The sequence below is a fragment of the Rattus rattus genome, chromosome X, assembly GCF_011064425.1.
Source record: "Rattus rattus isolate New Zealand chromosome X, Rrattus_CSIRO_v1, whole genome shotgun sequence".
Lineage (NCBI taxonomy): Eukaryota > Metazoa > Chordata > Mammalia > Rodentia > Muridae > Rattus > Rattus rattus.
Genome location: NC_046172.1, coordinates 88,628,334 through 88,646,950, shown reverse-complemented (window position 1 = coordinate 88,646,950; position 18,617 = coordinate 88,628,334).

Genomic DNA, 18,617 nt, shown 5'->3' with positions numbered 1-18,617 from the left:
TTTTGTGAAAGTGATCTCTAGTCCAAGATGAGATCTTAGTGGCAAATGAGAAGTTGAATAAAGAAATACTTAAATTATCATGGACAAGTTCCTAGGTATACTCTGGGACATTTGCAGTCCAATGGTTCTCAGCAACTGAGGAAGATAATGTGACACTAAAAAGATACTAAAAAGGCTGTCCTGGAACTCTCTTTTTCTCTGTAGATCAGGGTAGCCTCGAACTCACAGATATCCATCTGCCTGTGCTTCCCGAGTCCTGGAATTAAAGGTGTGTGATATGTTGGGGCCCAGTCCATGGTGAGTGGTGCCATACCTGAAAGAGGTGGTTCTGGGTTCTATAAGAGAGCAAGCTGAACAAGCCAAGGGGAGCAAGCCAGTAAGTAGCATCCCTCCATGGCTTCTATGTCAGCCTCTGCCTCCAGATTCTTGCCCTGTTTGAGTTCCTGTCCTGAGTTGCTTTAATGAAGAACAGTAATATGAAAATATGAGTCAAGTAAACCCTTTCCCCCAACTTGGCTTTTGGTAAAGGTGTTTCAGCCCAGCAGTAGAAACTCTAAGGCAAGGGCAGATAGAATTTAACAATGCTCAGAGGTAATCCATGTGCTTCAATAACTCTGAAGCAGACTTAGTGTCTGGTCTTGAGTCTTACCAACTGCTAGCACTGTAAATTTAAGGAAGCCACAAATGCTCTGAGATTCTTGCCTATAATAAAATGGTGTATCATATTTACTTTGTATTCTCAGATTTTTGTATGTTTATTTTTGCTTTTTTTTTTTTGAGTCAGGGTTTCTCTCTGTAGTCCTTGCCATCCTGGGACTCATTCTATACACTAGGTTGGTATTGAATTCAGAGAGCTTCCTGTCTCTACCTCCCGTATTCTGTAATGAAGATGTGCACCAACACTGCCTGGCTGTATTGTAAGGTTTTTAAATAATTTTGTAAGATTTGAAAGTGTAGGCTGTATTATGAATGTTAACATTGTCAAGGCAATTGGCTATGGAATCGGAGAAGCAAAGACAAGCCTGTAAGCAAGTGCATAAAGGTATTTACAAGGAAGAATGACTGGCGGGGCAACACCCACCCATAGAATGAGCAGCACCATCCTATGTCGGTCCTGATATAAGGAGGTCTGAGGAAAATTCAGGGCTGCTTTGCCTGCCTGCCTTCACTCCTTGTTAGTGACTGTATCTTAACTACTTCTGCCATCTCCCACCCCTTTTTTGACATTGGATTCCATTCTCCCAACATGGACTGAACATCACTATCCCTGTATGAACCCTCTAGGCTTTTAGCACCAAACTTGGACTGCTGTGGTATCCAACCTTGTGGAGTGAGAAACTACCAGGTTCTCAGGCTCTCTAGTGTGAAGTGAGTCACTGTTGGACTAGCCAGACAATTTCATAAAAGCCAATCCAATAAATCACCTATGTATTTAGTAAATATAGTCTGTTCCTGTAGAGAATGCTGATAATACATGAGTATATGTTTGTCTGTATATATATTTAATATGTGTGTATATATCCATATATGTGTATATGGAGGAGAATATGGTGATTTCACTCTCTAATTCCTTTAATGCCTACTCTTTCAAAAGCCCCACATCAGTGATAAGGAAGACCATATTAACCAGATCTTATATTCTTTAAGGGGTCTAGGAAGACTTTTAATTTTATTAAACTAAGATTAAACTTTCAGAAAACCCAGTTTCCTTTTCTGAGATAAACTGAGAAGATTGAAGAATATGAAATCTGTCTGTGTATAAACTATATCTTGTTGTTAAATTACAGATCATAAAGAGCATTGTTGATTACATATTAAATACTTTATAAACATACTACATTGCACTATACCTATGTTTGGTAGTAACAGAAGTGTCAATGTAATAACATAAATATCTAAAGGACCTTCTGATGCTTCATATCTATATTGAAATATCAGTCTTAACTGCTTATTTCAGGAACCTTCCGAATAAAGTTGATGACTCATGCCTTTTTCAGACTCTAAGTCATAGATTCTGAGTGTATACTGAAAAATTTCCTCCTCTTATCCAAGGCCAATTGTTCCTCTCTCACTCTTAACTCATTATTTCTGCTTCTTTTAAGATCTCTTCCCATCATTTATTTTTACAGTGTGTGCCTATGTCTTTTCCTTCTTGATCTTCAAGCATCTAGTTTCTGTCCAGTCCTAGCTCAAACTTTCCCAAGATTGTAGGCACAAGCCATGCCCACAAATTCAAGTGCTCACAGAACCAGGAAGTAGACACAACAATTTAATGTTTGTTATGGTTTCTACTCATGTGTCCAACTTATATACAACCTGACTACAATTTAATTTGAGTCCATTTCCATTCTATGGCTAATTTATTTTCTTTGTTGATGACATGATAATGTATTTACTCAATCAATATAGAAGTCTAGAGCCCTGAGAGGATTGAGACAGAAAACAATAGTCAGATAACATAGAGTGCTGTTGTCATACTGGCACAGGACTTGTCAGAATCTAGAATAAGGGAACAAACAGCCACCATACGAATGGGCAGTGAGATACGTTCAATAATGTTGACAGATGAAGACTAGATAGGATTTAAGATAATATAATAATGATTTTCCCCCAAACCACTGAGGCTCACTAATGTCTGTTCAGAGTTGTAAAGGCGCCCTTAAGGAAACAGCTGCTTTAACTATGTTCTTATTGTGAGTGTGTTATGTCAGAAATGCATACAAACATGTTTGTATCTTTCTACAATACCAGAGTTTATTGAATAATAATCAACTCACAATGAGCAACAAGATTTTTTGGTTTTGTTTTTTGGTTTAGTTTTGTTGTTTTGTAGCAATTTTCCAACTAATCTCAACTTCCCTCGAGAGCTGTGAGCAAGCACAGGTTCCTTTATTTCAATCTTAATTATTAAAATTCAATCTCAAATCATGCATTCTATAGCATATCATATTTGTATCTATATATACTATGTGTAAGTTGGAAAATGGTCATAAAAGCATTAGAGGGCCAATTTAAGTTTTGAAGGAGATATTAAGAGAGCAGAGCAAAGGACCAGTATAACCTAGGTTTCTGGTTATAAAAACACAAGATGGTATTGGCACTATTAAGTTGAATGGAGAATTTTGTGAATAGGAAGTAAATGTATCAGAGAAAAATACGTGTTGCATTTTCAAGTTCTTTGATATTAATATCAATATTATGATTTCAAGCAGATAGCTGAATGTATGTTCTCTCTCTCTCTCTCTCTCACACACACACACACACACATTTTCACAATTATCACTCTGGATATAGGTGCAAATGTAAAAATCATCACTATGAATTGGTGTTTGACTCTATAAACTGATGATTACCCTAAAGAGAATATGTAGTAAGAGCACTCATTGAAAGCAAGAACAATTACAGCATTTACAGTTCATTACATAGAGAGAGCCAGAAAGTAAGGCTGTGGTGGTAGAGGAAGGGCCTGAGAGGAGAAAGGGGGGGGGGGAAGGAAACTGCAGTCGGGATGTAATATATGAGACAAGAATACATTTTAAAATAAGGAAAACTACCGCCCAAGAATGAAAATACTTATCAACATATAAGGTTACATAAAAATACACAGTGCCTCATGGTTAAATAAATTAAAGCAGTTGGATGGTTCTGAGAAAAGGAAAGAGCACAAAATTAAAAGGAATAAGAGGCTATGGTAGGGAAAAAATCAGAAGACATTAGCATCACAGAAGACATTACAGACTAAATTTTGTCCCCACCTCCCCAATCAATATGTAGAAGTCCTGTTATAATGTGGATCTTAGTGTTCCCCAGAGGCCCACATATTAAAAATGTATTCCTATTTCTCTAGCACTACCAGGAAGTAATGGAGCATTAAGAGGTGGGTCTAATGGGAGAACACTGAGTTCATGCTTTTGAAGGGCACTTTAGAATCTATACTCTGCATGACCACTCTCTTTCGATTCCTGTCCACCAAGAGGTAAGCAACTTCAGTCATCATGCACTCCTTCTATGATGTGCCCCCTTGCCACAGGCCCAAAAGCATGAGTTTATTCAAAACTTGGAATAGAATCTCTAAAAACTAGGAGACAAAATAAACCCTCTCTCTTCATAGATAATCTAAAGTATTTTGTTGTAGAAATGGGAAGGTAATGACTATAAGCTCTAATATACCATGTGATTACATTTGAAAACGGGGAGTTAGGAGTTAAAGACTGGAGCTAGAATCTGAAAGGGTTAATACCCTTATAATAAGACAAGGAGAGACAGGTTCCTATGACCTTATAAGACCCTTTCTGTTTTGACATTCTCAGCGTTTGCACTTCCATCTCTAAGCAACCTAGTTTTATGTGGGGCGGCAGGCAGTGAAAGGTACCCTGATTCCTGGTCCAGATAGGTCGAATCCCCAGGAGACCCTAAAAGGGACGGCAGGTGCATTCCCAGTCTATCAGGATATCAGGGCCTCATGTTACACAGGTTCAAGACAACACCTCAAGCCCCTCCTCCACAGGTGAAGATGTGACCCCAGGTCATGTAGGCTAAAGACAGATGAGTTGTAGAAACAGGACCATGCCCCTGAATATGTAGATGAGGTCTTCCCAAGCTCTCAGGCCAAACCAATAGGAAGTACCTGCTATCTCCAAAAGCCGTATTTAAGTGTCGTGTTCAGAATTAAAGATGTGCACAGATTCTTCCATCGTCTGAGAGCCTCTGTTGTAAGAGCTGTAACACTGCAGCTTGGAGAAGAGATCCGCTCTCCTGAAATCACCATCAGAAGCTACCCTGCACCCCTCACTGGCTAATCAGTCTCCTGCTGGCTCAGCCTGGCCTGAGCAACTCAAGCGACAGTAGCAGAAAGGAGAAGGACCGGCAGCTGTGGGCAGGGATAGCTGTTCCGGGTCCCTGCCTGAGTTCTCTCTCCATCGCCTGAACCTGCACATCTGGCCGTGGGAGAGATCTCTGTGTGCCAGAGCCCTACAACTGGCAAAGAAATAGTTTTGGTATTTCAAGGCCTTTGAGCACGTTCTGCCCACTACCCTCCCTGCCATGTAAGGCATGACTAAGCAGCCATCTAGCTACAATCCAGAAAAGAACCATCACCAAAAACCAAGCCTTGCCAGTCTTTGATCTGGAACTTCCCAGCCTCCATAACTAAGAAGTAAATTCATACTGACTAAGCTAACCAGCCTCCACTATTTTTAAAGAATCTCAAGATGACCCATACAGAAACCAAGAGAAGAATGTTTAAAGAAGAGAGAAGCATCATGGAGGAGGAGTTAAATACATGAAAACAAACCAAGACTACTGAGCCTGTGTATGCAGGGGTGAAGGGGGGGGAAGCATGAGTAGTCTCCATGCGGTGATCAAGGTGGAATTCAGAAAAGAGTCGAGTGGGGAGAAATGAGGGGACAACTTCGGGAAGAGTGCAATTAGAGGCAATTTTATTGAAATGTTTTGTTAGGGAAAAAAGAATGTGAAGATCAGAAGAGTCCCTGGTAGGGACGTAGACCTAAAAGTTTCTCTAGTAGGCAGAATAGATGTTTTCTGCTTAATGGACATTATTATGTAGAAACAGAGTGGATAATTCAAGAGACAGAATAAGCAATTGAAAAAAGTAAAGCTCTTGAGAGATAAGAGGTGCAGTCCACAGAGTGCAGGTTGAACAACTGGCATGGTAAAGGATGTAGACTGAGTCACTCTTAAGAGTAGGTTGAGATAAATATGGGTACACTGCTAGACAGGATTGTAAGATCTGGCAGAAGAAAGTGCAGTTTCCTGTAATGACCTTGAAAACAAAACACGAACCAACGTCTATAGAAGGGGAGATTAAGGAGAAGATATGTGGGGTTAGGTGGAAGGAGGCAAAGATTGAAACAGCAGCCATAGGTTCCATGATTGCATGATTTTGAAGACTGTGGCCACATACTTTTTTAAAAAGTAATTATTTGTAAGCCTTTGTATGTGTGTGTGTGTGTGTATTGTGTGTGTTCATCCATGTATGCACATATGTGTACAGGTGTAAACTGATGTGTATATATGTGTGAGCTCATATAAATGTGGAGACCCGAACAATATCACATGCTTCTGTTCAGAGATAAAAACCTCTTGGTAGAACCTGGAACTTGCTGCTTAAGGTAGGATGCCCGGCCTATGAGTCCCTGGAATCCACCTACATCTATATTATGCCAGAAAGCTTAGGTATCCATGACACAATTTATCTTTTACAAACTATTAATGCAGGTCTTGGGAACTAGATCACTTGATACAAGTTTTGCCGCTCAAATATGAAGATCTAAATATGTTTCCTAGAGTAATGTATAAAGCCAAGCATGGCAGTGTTTACCTGTAACTTCAGCATGAGACAAGTGGAGACGGAATGCCTGGTGCTCAGAGGCCAGCTAGCCTAGCTTTTGCACCAGCGCTGGCCCTCCATATTTTGTTACTGAATTTAGGTAGAGCATTCCTAGTCTTTTCTTCGTAAGTATGATGCTCCATGTGGAATTTTGTAGATGCACTTACACGGCTGAGTTCATCTTGTAGTTTTTTGGCTGTTGTTTTCAAATCAATGAAACTGTATTGGATTTTTGCGACCGGTGTTTGTATGTCTGTTGAAATGATCAGCTTCATCCCTCAGCTTCTCCCTTACTGTGGCATAGTCAATTTTCTGGTTTTCTTCCATTGTTATCATTGCCAGAAGAAATGCTACGTAATTGCCACTTACTGTTTTACACAAAAGCTTTGAGGAAAAGGTAGCTTAAGGGTCAGGTAAAAAACAAAGGCACACTGTGAGGAGGGGTTTTCAGAAAACTGCCGAATAGGACAAAATAACCTGTTCCTCTAGGAGTGAGGCTTTGAAAATGCTTCAACCCCATCTTACTTAGCCTTCTGACCTTAGCTCTGCCTTTGCTGTGATTGCAGTCTGTTGGTTTCCAAGGCTACCACAGAAGGAGAGAGAGACTATGGGAGTAGAATATGTTAGAATTCTATGCAGCCTACTATTCTCACTAAAATTTCAGGGAAGGTGCCTTGCATTGTTTTGCTTGGCAACTTAAAAAAACACTGGTGTACATCACAAATTTTTAAAATCCCTGTCTTTTGTTTAGTATGCTAATGAGGAACTCAAGTCCTCAGGCTTGGCAACAAGCACACATACACACTGAACCACTTTGCAATACTGCCCTGTAGTTCTGTATCTTGTGGTAGCAGTGCTGTGTGAGAGTAAGGGATAGGAATTAACTTTGGGCACCAGCACCAGCACCAGCACCAGCACCAGCACCAGCACCAGCACCAGCACCAGCACCAGCACCAGCACTAATACCATGTAATTAGGATGTAATTCCTGATGTCCAGTACTGTGTATCTGATACCTTATAAATGAAGAAGAGTGCATAGAGCCCACAAATCTAGAATGCTGATGATATGTAATTATGGAAGACGAATATATTTGTGGGACATTTATTATATGCTTTAGAATTTGCATTTTATTGAAAAATTTTCACACACTATATTTTCATCATGTTTCTCCCCCACAATTCATCCTAAATCCTCCCCATCTCCCTACCCACCTAACTTCTCTTTAAAAAACAAACAAGCAAACAATAAAAGTAAGAAACACACGTGTAATAAAATCCCACAAAAACAGAAATCAAACCTGACAAGCATAAGACCAATAAGACAAAAAAAATGCCAAAACAAAGAAAACTTTGTTTCAGGCCTGGCTTGAAGTTTAATTAAAACCCAGTGATATTCCATTGGAGCAAATGGATTTTTCCTTTATCAGTAGGTATCAGAAATAGTTTCTTGGTTATGGGTGAGAGGCTGTGTGTACTTCCTCCTTTCAGTGCTGGGACTGCATGTGGCTTGAACTTATGCATGCCTTATGCATGATACCACATTTTGTGAGTTCATATGTGTATCAGTATGACTGTATCTGTAAAACATTATTCTACCTCTTACATTCTTTTTGCTTCCTCTTCTCCATAGATTGATGAACCTTGATGGAAGGATTTTGACGAAGACTTCCATTTAAGACTGACTACTCTAGGACGGCCTTGCTGGGCACCAGTGGAAGGAGAAGATGTTGGTCCTGCCAAGGCTGGACCCCCAGTGTAGGGAATTCCCGAGGGGGGGTATGGGGGGTGGATAGGGGGAACACCCTTATAGAAGAAGGGTAGGGGGAGGGGATGGGGGCTAATGGACAGGAAACTGGGAAAGGGAATAACATTTGAAATGTAAATAAGAAATATCCAATTAAAAAAGGAGGAAAAAAAAGAGACTGGCTACTTTGAAGTCTCTCACTTTCCATAAATTGTCTGGTTTTTGCTTTCTCTGTTAGTTCCCATCTACTACAAAAAGCAGCTTCTCTCATAAGACTTGAGTAATGCTCTGATCTATGGGTATGGTGACGTGTCTTCAGGAGTTAATTTATTGCTGTATTCCTTTAGCAGAATAATATTATTATATTTTCTTCTAGGTCTGTAACCTACCTAGTCTCACGTTCTTGGATACTTCAGAGTGTTAGGATGGATTCCACCTCATGGATTCGGCCTTAAATCACACAGTAGTTGGTTCTGTAACACCTGTGTCATTCTTCACCAGTATATCTTGCAAGCAGGTATATTTCCACAAAATTACTCTTGATTTCAGTAGTATTGTTTCCAAAGTCAAGATATTATGTGATTTGATTCTCACTTTGAAAAGGATTCTTGTGATGTTTCTTTTTCTATTGATCTTACAAATCCTGAAATTTGTAATTTCAAACAAATCCTGAAATATTGGAAATCTGTAGGCAAAATGAGATACTAGCAATATAAATATGAATATGAATATGAAGGGAAAATTTCTTAGAAACTAGACTAATGATGATATAGTAAGAGCTATATCAGGTTATTCCTGTCATTATTTTGTCATAGATTTGATTTAAATTTATCAAAGAATAATTATTTATTTTTCTTTGTATGGTAATTGATGACATGAATTTTGCAGTGAGAAGCCTTATAGTATAGTTACAAAATTACGTTTTGAAACTTTAAATTAATATACAAATTATAATAGGCATTGAGCTAACTTTCATTATGGTAAAACTATAGAACTTCATAAGAAAATAATATCTTTTTATCCTGTTGAAAGCACAATGGCCAATAATTGTAAAAACTTTCCATTTATGTCTTAAAATCTTTTAAAATTTATTTTAAATGATTTAATAGATGTGTATAATCTATTTCTATTATAACTACCCCTTTTTGTCTTCTTTCCATTTTTGATCAAGTCCTTCCTTCTCTTGCTTTCATGGCTTCTTTTGTATGTGGTACTTTGTGTTTAATTAGGGTTGCGTGCATGAGCATGAGTGGAAGTTATTATACTAGAGCACAGCTAACTTAATAGTGGCTACATTGCTGAAGAAAATGACTTTCCCTTCTGTAACCATTAACCTCCAATAGCCTCTCATGTTAGGGGTAGAGCATTATGCACTCTTGTGATTGTTGATGGGCCTGTCTTGTGCAGTAACAATAGCTGAAATAAATTCATGAGTGCAAAAGCTATTTTGTGTCATGAACAGTATTTCACAAATTCTTCCTTTCCTCTGATTCTTTCTTTTCCTTCCATGACACTTCCTGAGCCATAGAGTGGTTAATGGAAAAGCTCTGCTTAGAGTTGAGCATTCAGCAGTTTCTTATTCTCAGTGCTGACCAGTTATGAGTCAGCTCCTTAACTGCTTCCCAGTGCAAAAAGCTTTTCTGACCAAAGCTGAAAGCAGCACTAATCTATTGACATAAACATAAACACTCGGAAGGCAGTTTGACAGGAAGACAATAGTAATAACCTCCTCCTAGTGACTGTGACTTCCCTAACCACGGGCTCTTTGTCAGGTTTACAATTCTAGATATGAATTCCCTCATGTGGTGTGTGCTTCAAATTTAGTCAGAAAATGGTTGGCAACCCCAATGACAGTACCAATGGGTACATCTGGTCTGGAAGGTCAGCACTGTAGCATGCCGGTAGCTAAGTAACATTGATGACTTTTCTCTCCCAATAGCCTGAGACGCACCCTCTAGCACTTTGAAAGCTAGCTATCAGGGAAGGAGCTATACCTTAGTCCCAGTTTGAATTCTGTGTCCTACAACTAAAGTTTGTGATGTCTTCAGTTTCCAGGGCTTACTATCTATGGAGATCTGGGGGGCAGCCACACTGCCTTTTGTTTTCCAAATGTCTCAGTGAACTTCATCACATTTACATAGTCCCAGCAATGTTTTAATGACTGTAGGGTTGGCAATGTTATCTTTGTTGTATAGATGGGGAGACTGAGGTCAAGAGTCATTTAGCACAGCTGTCACATACCCTATGTGTCAGTCAGTCTTCATTGAGATTCACACATACTTGCAACTTGTTCTAGACACTTTATGTGACATCACATCATTCCCCAAATAGTGATGGAAAGTAATTTACCAATATATACCCTATCCTATTTATATACTGTTAAATTAGAACCACTAATTCTTTAGTATCATTTCTAGCCCGTGGTTTAATCTGTTATGAATTTGCTGTTCATCTGGAGTATAAAGTCTATCTCTGCACACCACTTCCTACTGCAGGAAGTGAATATTTGTATTATTGTACTGAGAAAAGGTAAATGTATTTTTCTTGATAGGGAAATATCACTTTGGTTTTCTAAGTAAATGTTAAATTTTGCAGTAGGTTCCAGGCTACTCAAAACACACCTTTGTAAACAAAATTTCTTGACCTTTAAAGTACTCTGGTAGTTGTATAAGACACTATTGTCCCAGATTCTTCTCTGTAATGACTGCTATCACTGATTTGGAGGGCATATACAAATGAAGGAATTTAGGCTATTAGTCCAGAAAACTGTATTCTAGTGCCATATTTTATTTTGTTCTCTACCATACTGTCAGTTTAGAGTAGAGGTCAAGAACAGAGTAGGCAATCACCTGCGCTTATTAGATGGATGAATCGTACCTAAATTATAAAACCAAGAGCATGGGCGCTGATTTACTGTGACACCAAATTTGAAGAGAAGGCAAGCATCTTAAAAGAGTGATTTACAATAGTACCACACATGTGAGAATGGGCTAGAAATAAAACAGATTGATCACCAATGGAATAAAAGTAAGTAACCATTTTCCATATTGACTACTCATACTATAAATGTGGCTGATGCATGTGTGCACTGACTTACGTCTTGGTACCACAGTTTTGAAGGACCAGTGATGAAGAGCTGAGCGTTTGGTGAGAAAGGAAAGGAAAGAACTAAGCCATCAAGGTGGTTCAGCTGGTAAGTGTGATTGCTGTGCATGCTTGATGACCCAAGTTCAATACCCAGACCCAGAATGAAAGGCAGTGACCACTCTCAAAGGTGGTTCTTTGATACTCTTTTCTCATGACACACATGTGGCCAGGTGACCGTACACACACTGCACACACACCAATAAAAATAAAATTTTATAAAAAGAAAAGAAATCCATTTAAAAAACAGGTAGACATAAATAATGATTAAAATAGTTCTAGATGCTTAATCCAGGGAAAAGAAGAAAAAAAGAGCGTGTGAGAACAACCTGGATATGTGAAGGTCTACTACTACATTGAGGAAGAATTACATTATTGTGCAGATTGCCGCCACATTGCTTTTCCTATCCTGCGACAGATACCAGAGAATTTTTCCCATTGTGACTGAGACAATAAGTTTCAATTGATCTAAAGTAGTAAATGAACTGAAAGAGTGAAGGTACTATTTAAGTTAACAAACTTGCATACTACATATAAAATTAGGGAAACCCTTTTACTTTTCAGATGAAGCCTTATTTTAACTCTCTTACTATCAAGATAAATTGGCTTTATTTTTTGATGCGAGTTTCACTGTGTAGACCAGTCTGACCTCAAACCCACAGAGATTGCCTTGCTGCTGGCACCCGAGTACTGGGATTAAGTGCATGGACCTCTACTCCCAGAAAGATAAACTGACCTTTTTGTAGGCTTTGATAATAATGCTTTAAGAAAAGTTGAGCAAGCTATGGATGTTTCACATTCATTGGCACAAATTATAAAATATTAATTTTCACACAAATGTCAAATCACACACATACTTATCTTAACAAGGTTTTATAGCATTTAGAACAATTATAAGATGAGTCTATAGTATTAGCAAGAGAAATAAAGTGAAATACTGTCTTACAACTTAGAAAACATAATGTATTTTAAAATTGAATTTGTTAGTATTCTATGACTTCTTTTTTATTTTTGATTTTTTTAGTTAGCATAAAAGTGATGATTTTTGTTGTGCACACACACACACACACACACACACACACACACACACACACATATATATGTATATATATATAATTGTAGGTCCTGTCTCCTTGTCTTGTTTCCTCTTTCAGCTGGCCCCATGCCTCCCCACACCCATTTCACCTTTCTTACTGTGTGTGTGTGTGTGTGTGTGTGTGTGTGTGTGTGTGTGTGTGTGTGTGTGTGCGCGCGCGCGCACACATACACATGTGTGGATATATTTTTAAATCAAGATTCACATGTGAAAGAAAACATGTTAGTTTTATCTTATTTTCAGCATTATACTCTCTAATTACCCCCTTTCCTAGCTCTCTAGACTCCTAAACTATTAAAGAAATGCAAATGAAATCAACCGGGAGATTCCATCTCTCTCTAGTCAGGATTACCATCCTGGAAACAAGCCATAGATAGTAGACATAAGGATGGGGCTAGGCACATGGATCTTTCTATACTGAGGATAAGAATGTAAATTAAGTGGCCTCTGTGGTAATCACTATGGAGTTTCCTTAAAATCTACAGACTGAACTACCATATAACCCAGTGATAGTGCTCCTGTGAATACTTATGAAAGGACCAGTCAGTGTGCTTCTGAGATGCTTGTTCCTCTGTGTCTATTTGTATTACTCCAATATGGAACCAGCAGTCCATTCATAGACAAATGGATAAAAAATGTGCCATGTATACATACTTTTTCATTCAGCCATAAGGAAAAATAAAATGATGTCATTTTCAAGAAAAAACTGCATATGGTTTAAAAGTAGCAGAGGGACTGCCTTCATGAACAGAGTTACTGAACACTCTGTGTGTTTTGACTATTTTTACTTTTAAACATCATACTTGCCAACAAGCAACCTATTTTTTGGAAGCTTCTTACAATCCCCCAAGGGAAAAGCTTGTATGCTCTTAGGAGAAAGTTCAACAAAATCAAATCTACCTGCAATCTCCAAGATCAGAACTAGTACCAACATGTGTGGGTGTTAAGAGATTCCAGATTTCATTGTTTCATAAGAAGAGCTCTCTGGTGAAGTAATTCTCTAAATGATAGAACTTGTGAAGCCATTATTCAGAAGCTGAACACCTATGAGTCCAGGGATTGTAGAGGGGATTCTGAAAATAGCTAAGAGGACATATGAAGTCCATAGCTCCTAAATGCATATACATGGAATTATAATTGTCTAGAGAACTTACTAAAAATATATATGTATATATAATATATAAATATATACTAAAGTTTATTTATACTAAAGTTATATATATATATATATATTTGCCCTACTATAGACATTTCAAGGTCACTAAATAGGAAATTAAATTATAGTTGTGATAAGTTCTCGATGTAATGTACAATTACTTTAGAAAATCACTAGATTATATAACCTTTAACATGTATTCCAAAGCTGCAATTTATGAGGTGAGCTCCAAAGACATGAGGTAAAAATGAATTTTCTACTTTACTTGAACTTCAAGTGATGGAGAACCTGTAATGAAGAGCAGGATAACAGACATTATATTTTTTTTCAGGCTCCAGAAACCTTGGAGGAAACGGAAACTTATTAACTAATCTTACTATGTTCACACCTTCTTTATTCCCTTAGAGTGGATATGTACATTTTTATGTCACTTGGATTCTTATTTCTATCTTTTAGACAAAACCAGGATTAAGTACTAGATAAACAAAATATGAAGTAGTCATATAAGCATAGAATGGAACAAATAACAATGAAGTATTTTCCTTTTAAATGTACAAAAAAGGAAAGACTACATAGTAAGTTAATGTATAGACTCATGATACAGCTTCAACTCATGCCCAGTCTGGCCTTAGCTAAACCTCCCATCTTCCTACCATCCACTATATTCTTTTAAATAAATATCAGATGTCATTCATATCAATAATCTATATGCACTTCAGCAAAGCCTTTAGAAGATGAATTTTCTTTCTTAACTACTACCACAATATCTATGGCAACTGAAAGCAAATTGACAGTTATTAATAGCATAAAATGTATAGTCTAGCATTCAAATTTCCCATTTACTTTTGAAATGTTCAGGTTGTCATGTGTTTTGAGACAGAGCTCTCTATATAACCCTAGCCCGCCTGAAACTCATTATGTATATCTTCCAGGCTGACTTGTAGCTCACAGACATCCATCTGCTCCTGCCTTCCAAATGCTAGCATTAAAGACATGGGTACCATGCTCAGCAGATTTCATTTAAAAATATCATTATTATTATCATTATCAAAAGTGCGATGTGTGTATGTGTGTGTATTGTTATGCAGGCATCTGTTCACATCATATGTGTGTTGAGGACAGAGGTTGACTTCAAGTGTCTTTCTTGGTTGCTTTACATATTATTTTTTGAGACAAGGTCTCTTGCTAAACCAGGAGTTAATAGACTGATTGGTCTCACTGGTCAATGAATTCCAGTGAAGTGCCTGTTTCAGACCTCCACTGCTGTGGTCACACATGCACATTGCCATGATCTGTGCCCTGCGTTGTACACAGGTGCTGGGAATCTGATTTCAGGCCCTCATGCTTGCACACCATGCTTTCTATGATGAGCTATCTCCCCAGCCTCTTGATAGTGTCTTATATTTGTAAAGAATATATACATTTAATGTCCAAGATATTTCTGGGATTTTTAATAATACTAGCATTCCTTGATTACTTACTAAAGTCCTAGATACTTTTGTATACAGATAAATCCCCATGATTAGCACAGTACTACTATTTTCCACACTTACAAATTAGAGATTTGAAGCAATGTTATGTGGTACAAAGTAATCAGCAAACACTGCTTAAACTTTGTGTTAGCAATGCTGTGCAAATCAGTCACTGTAGTGTGTAGGTGTTTATCACAGAGAGCTTTGGCATTGTCTTCTGAAGCATACAAAATTTATTTCTTTCATTTTGAAGGACTCAACGTGTGTTTTGTCATTGGTATCATATCTAAGAATACAGTGCCTAGTTTAAGGTCATTAAAGTTTACTTATTTGTTTCTTATAAGAGATATATAAATATTCTTAGTATAAATTTACCTTTAGGATCACATTATTGAATTTTGGCAAAGGTTTTGCTTACTGATGATTCAACATTCTCTAACGAGTGAAGTTAAGGTCCTCATTAGTGATGAGATCTTGACTACGGACTAAATCTCCAAGCCTACAAATAAGAAAGTGTTTACCACTCATATGGAGATTTGGGAGATTCCTGAAGACCATTAAAATCCCAAAAGATGTCTCACCATGTCACAGGGACACATACTCTACTATGTTCCTAGTGGCCTTATCTGTGATAGCCAGAAGCCAGAAACAACCCAGATGTCCCACAATGGAAGAATGGATACAGAAAATGTGGTTCATTTACAAATGGATAATATTCGCTATTAAGAACAAGGCATTATGAATTTTTGCAGGCAAATGGATGGAACTAGAAAAATATCACCCTGAGTGTAGTAACCCAGACCCAAAAAAGGACATGTCTGGTATGCTCCATGATAAGTGGATATTAGCCACAAAAGGCTGAGAATACCCAGGATACAGTCCATAGAATTCAAGAAGGTTAACTTGCCGAAGGGCATAAATGAGGATGTTTCAATCCCACTTGGGATGGGAAAGAAATCAATCTTGGGGAGGGTGGCAGAGGGAGGGACCTAGGTGATAGAGGAGACAGGGAGGGGAAGGGAGGAACATGATCAAGTATTGAGTGGGGGAAAAAGGACTGAAGCCCTGAGGGCCAGGAGAAAATGGAGACAGGCAACCTCAGGAGGTAGGAGGTAGGGGGACCCTCTAAATTGTATAGAAGACCTGGGAGGTGAAATACTTTCAGGACTCAAAGGGAGGGACCTTGGATGAAGTGCTCTACAGTGGGGAGAGGGAACTTTTAGAGTTCACTTTCAGTAGAAAGACAGGGCATCAAGTGAGGGATGGGGTTGCCATCTCACAGCCAAAACTCTGACTCAGAATTGTTCCTGTCTGAAGAAACTGCAGGGACAAAAATGGAGAAGAGACTGAGGAAAAGGAGGTCAAGTGACAGGTCCAACTTGGTATCCACCTCATAACCTGAGGTTATGGTGTGCTTACAGTCAGGAGACTATCATGGCTGCCCTCTGAGAGGCCCAACAAGCAGCTGAAGAGTCAGATGCAGATATTAACACCCAACCAATGGACAGAAGCTGGGACTACTGTGGTTGAATTAGGGAAAAGCTGGAGGAAGCTGAGGAGGAGGGCAACTCTGTAGGAGGACCAGCAGTCTCAACTAACCTGGAGCCCTGAGATCTCTCAGACACTGGGTCACCAACCAGGCAGCATACATCAGCTGAGATGAGGTCCCCAACACATATACAGCAGAGGACTCCTGGGTCTGGGTTCAGTCAGAGAAGATGCTTCTAACCCTCAAGGGACTGGAGCCCCAGGGAGTGGAGAGGTCTGGTGGGGTGAGGTGGAGGAGGTATGAGATTGGGAGTAGTCTGGGGAGGGGGAAGCAGACCAAGAAGGGGATAAAGACTGGATTGTAGAAAAGGATTAAAGAATAAAACTAAAGAAAAAGAAAAAGAAAAAACTGTCAAAACCCAGCATTTCTTGGCAAAGAAGAAACAAGTATAGTTTATTATGCCTGAAGATGAAACTCTACTAAAGACATTTAATTTTGAGCTGTTCACAGAACATTTTACTAGGGTACAGAAAATAAACATTGTAACATCAATATATTTCCTCTCTTTCTTTCACAATTTCTATGTTGAAAAGAAGTGATTTTTTGTAATGTGTTTTTATAATGTGTGTATTTGTGTAACAAAGTATATATGCACAATTATTACACATATATAAATTAGATATGCAAATACAAATATTTAGACCTTTACTCCATTATGTACTGCTATACTAAAATAGCCAAGACTGTGAAATTTATGAAGATGCTTATTTCGTTATAAAGGACAGAGGGTCCAAATGGAATGCCACCAGTACCTTGATGAGAGGTTCCTGGATGGGAAACAACATGATGAAGAAGCAAAAATGAACACACAGGCAAGTCCATGGTGTCTTTTTACTTTTTTTTTAATTTTTAGCATCTCATTGCCATGATATTTAGCTCACTCCTTAAAGACTAATCCATTTTGCCAGATCATCATTAATCCACTCCTCAGGACCTAATGACATTCCACCAGGCTCTATCTCTTAATGGTCTCATCACCGTGATGCTACATCACCGTGATCCTTCTTGGTCTGCTGGGGACAAAAGCTTCACTATGTGAACAATTGAAGGACAAACCACCCCCAAACTGTAGAAGGATCATGCAAGATATTGTCTTTTATTGAAAATTAGAACTAGTAAAAATTACTTTAGGGGATGGTATATATCTTTTTCTCACCTCAAGATTATTATAGTGTGTTTGTCTGAGAGGTGAGGTGGGTTTACTCCATGCAAGGGATGGCATTAGATCCATTTATTTTAAAATATCAAAAATTATTGGTGATATATCATTTATTCATTCATATTTAATAAATACTTTGTTGGTACATAATATGCATCTAGATTTGGAGGGGACTTAAACACAGTATCTGAAACCATAGTACTTTATAGTTCAGTGGGGTAGAAAGTTGTAACCAGATAAGTATGTATTAAATATATATAATCACACAGACCTGGTTTTGATGAGAAATAAGAGCACAGCAAGCTACAAAAGGCTATACGAGATAAATTGAGGCACTGTCTTCGTGATGAGATTATGGAGAAAGACTATCCTGTAACATGGCATTTAAGTGGAGCCTTCCTCAGATTGGTGGTTTTGCCTTGTGAAAAGGCAGAGGGACAGTGGTATAAGGCGGAGGGATGGTGTGTGTGAGGAACATATGGTGGGAGGGGGCAGTGTCATACATGCATGACTGTTCAGAAAGCAGTGAGGCTTAAGGCATGAGTGTAACTGAGAAATAGCTAAAGCACAGGCTAGATTACTTCAAGAAATTTGCCTTCCTTGGTTAGGAGGGTGGAGGGGTGGGGGGTGGGGCGGTAATCACCAACTATTTACAGAAGATATCAGAGGGTATCAAGAGGTTAGAGGAACTAGTTTGGTGGCTGGGCCGTAATTGGATTATTGAATTCCTGGAACCTCGAATACTGCTGTCTGAGATTCTCTAGAACAGTAATTGGTAAGGAGATGCACAGGCCTATGTGCTTTCTGTGTCTGAGTTACAAATGTCAGCTTTTCTTTTGGAAATCATGAGAAATTCTTAAGCAATGGGAACCAACAGGGCCTACTAGTGTGTTGTGATCATGTGATTTTCTGTAGAAGAAATGTGTATATATTAACCCCTTGGCATA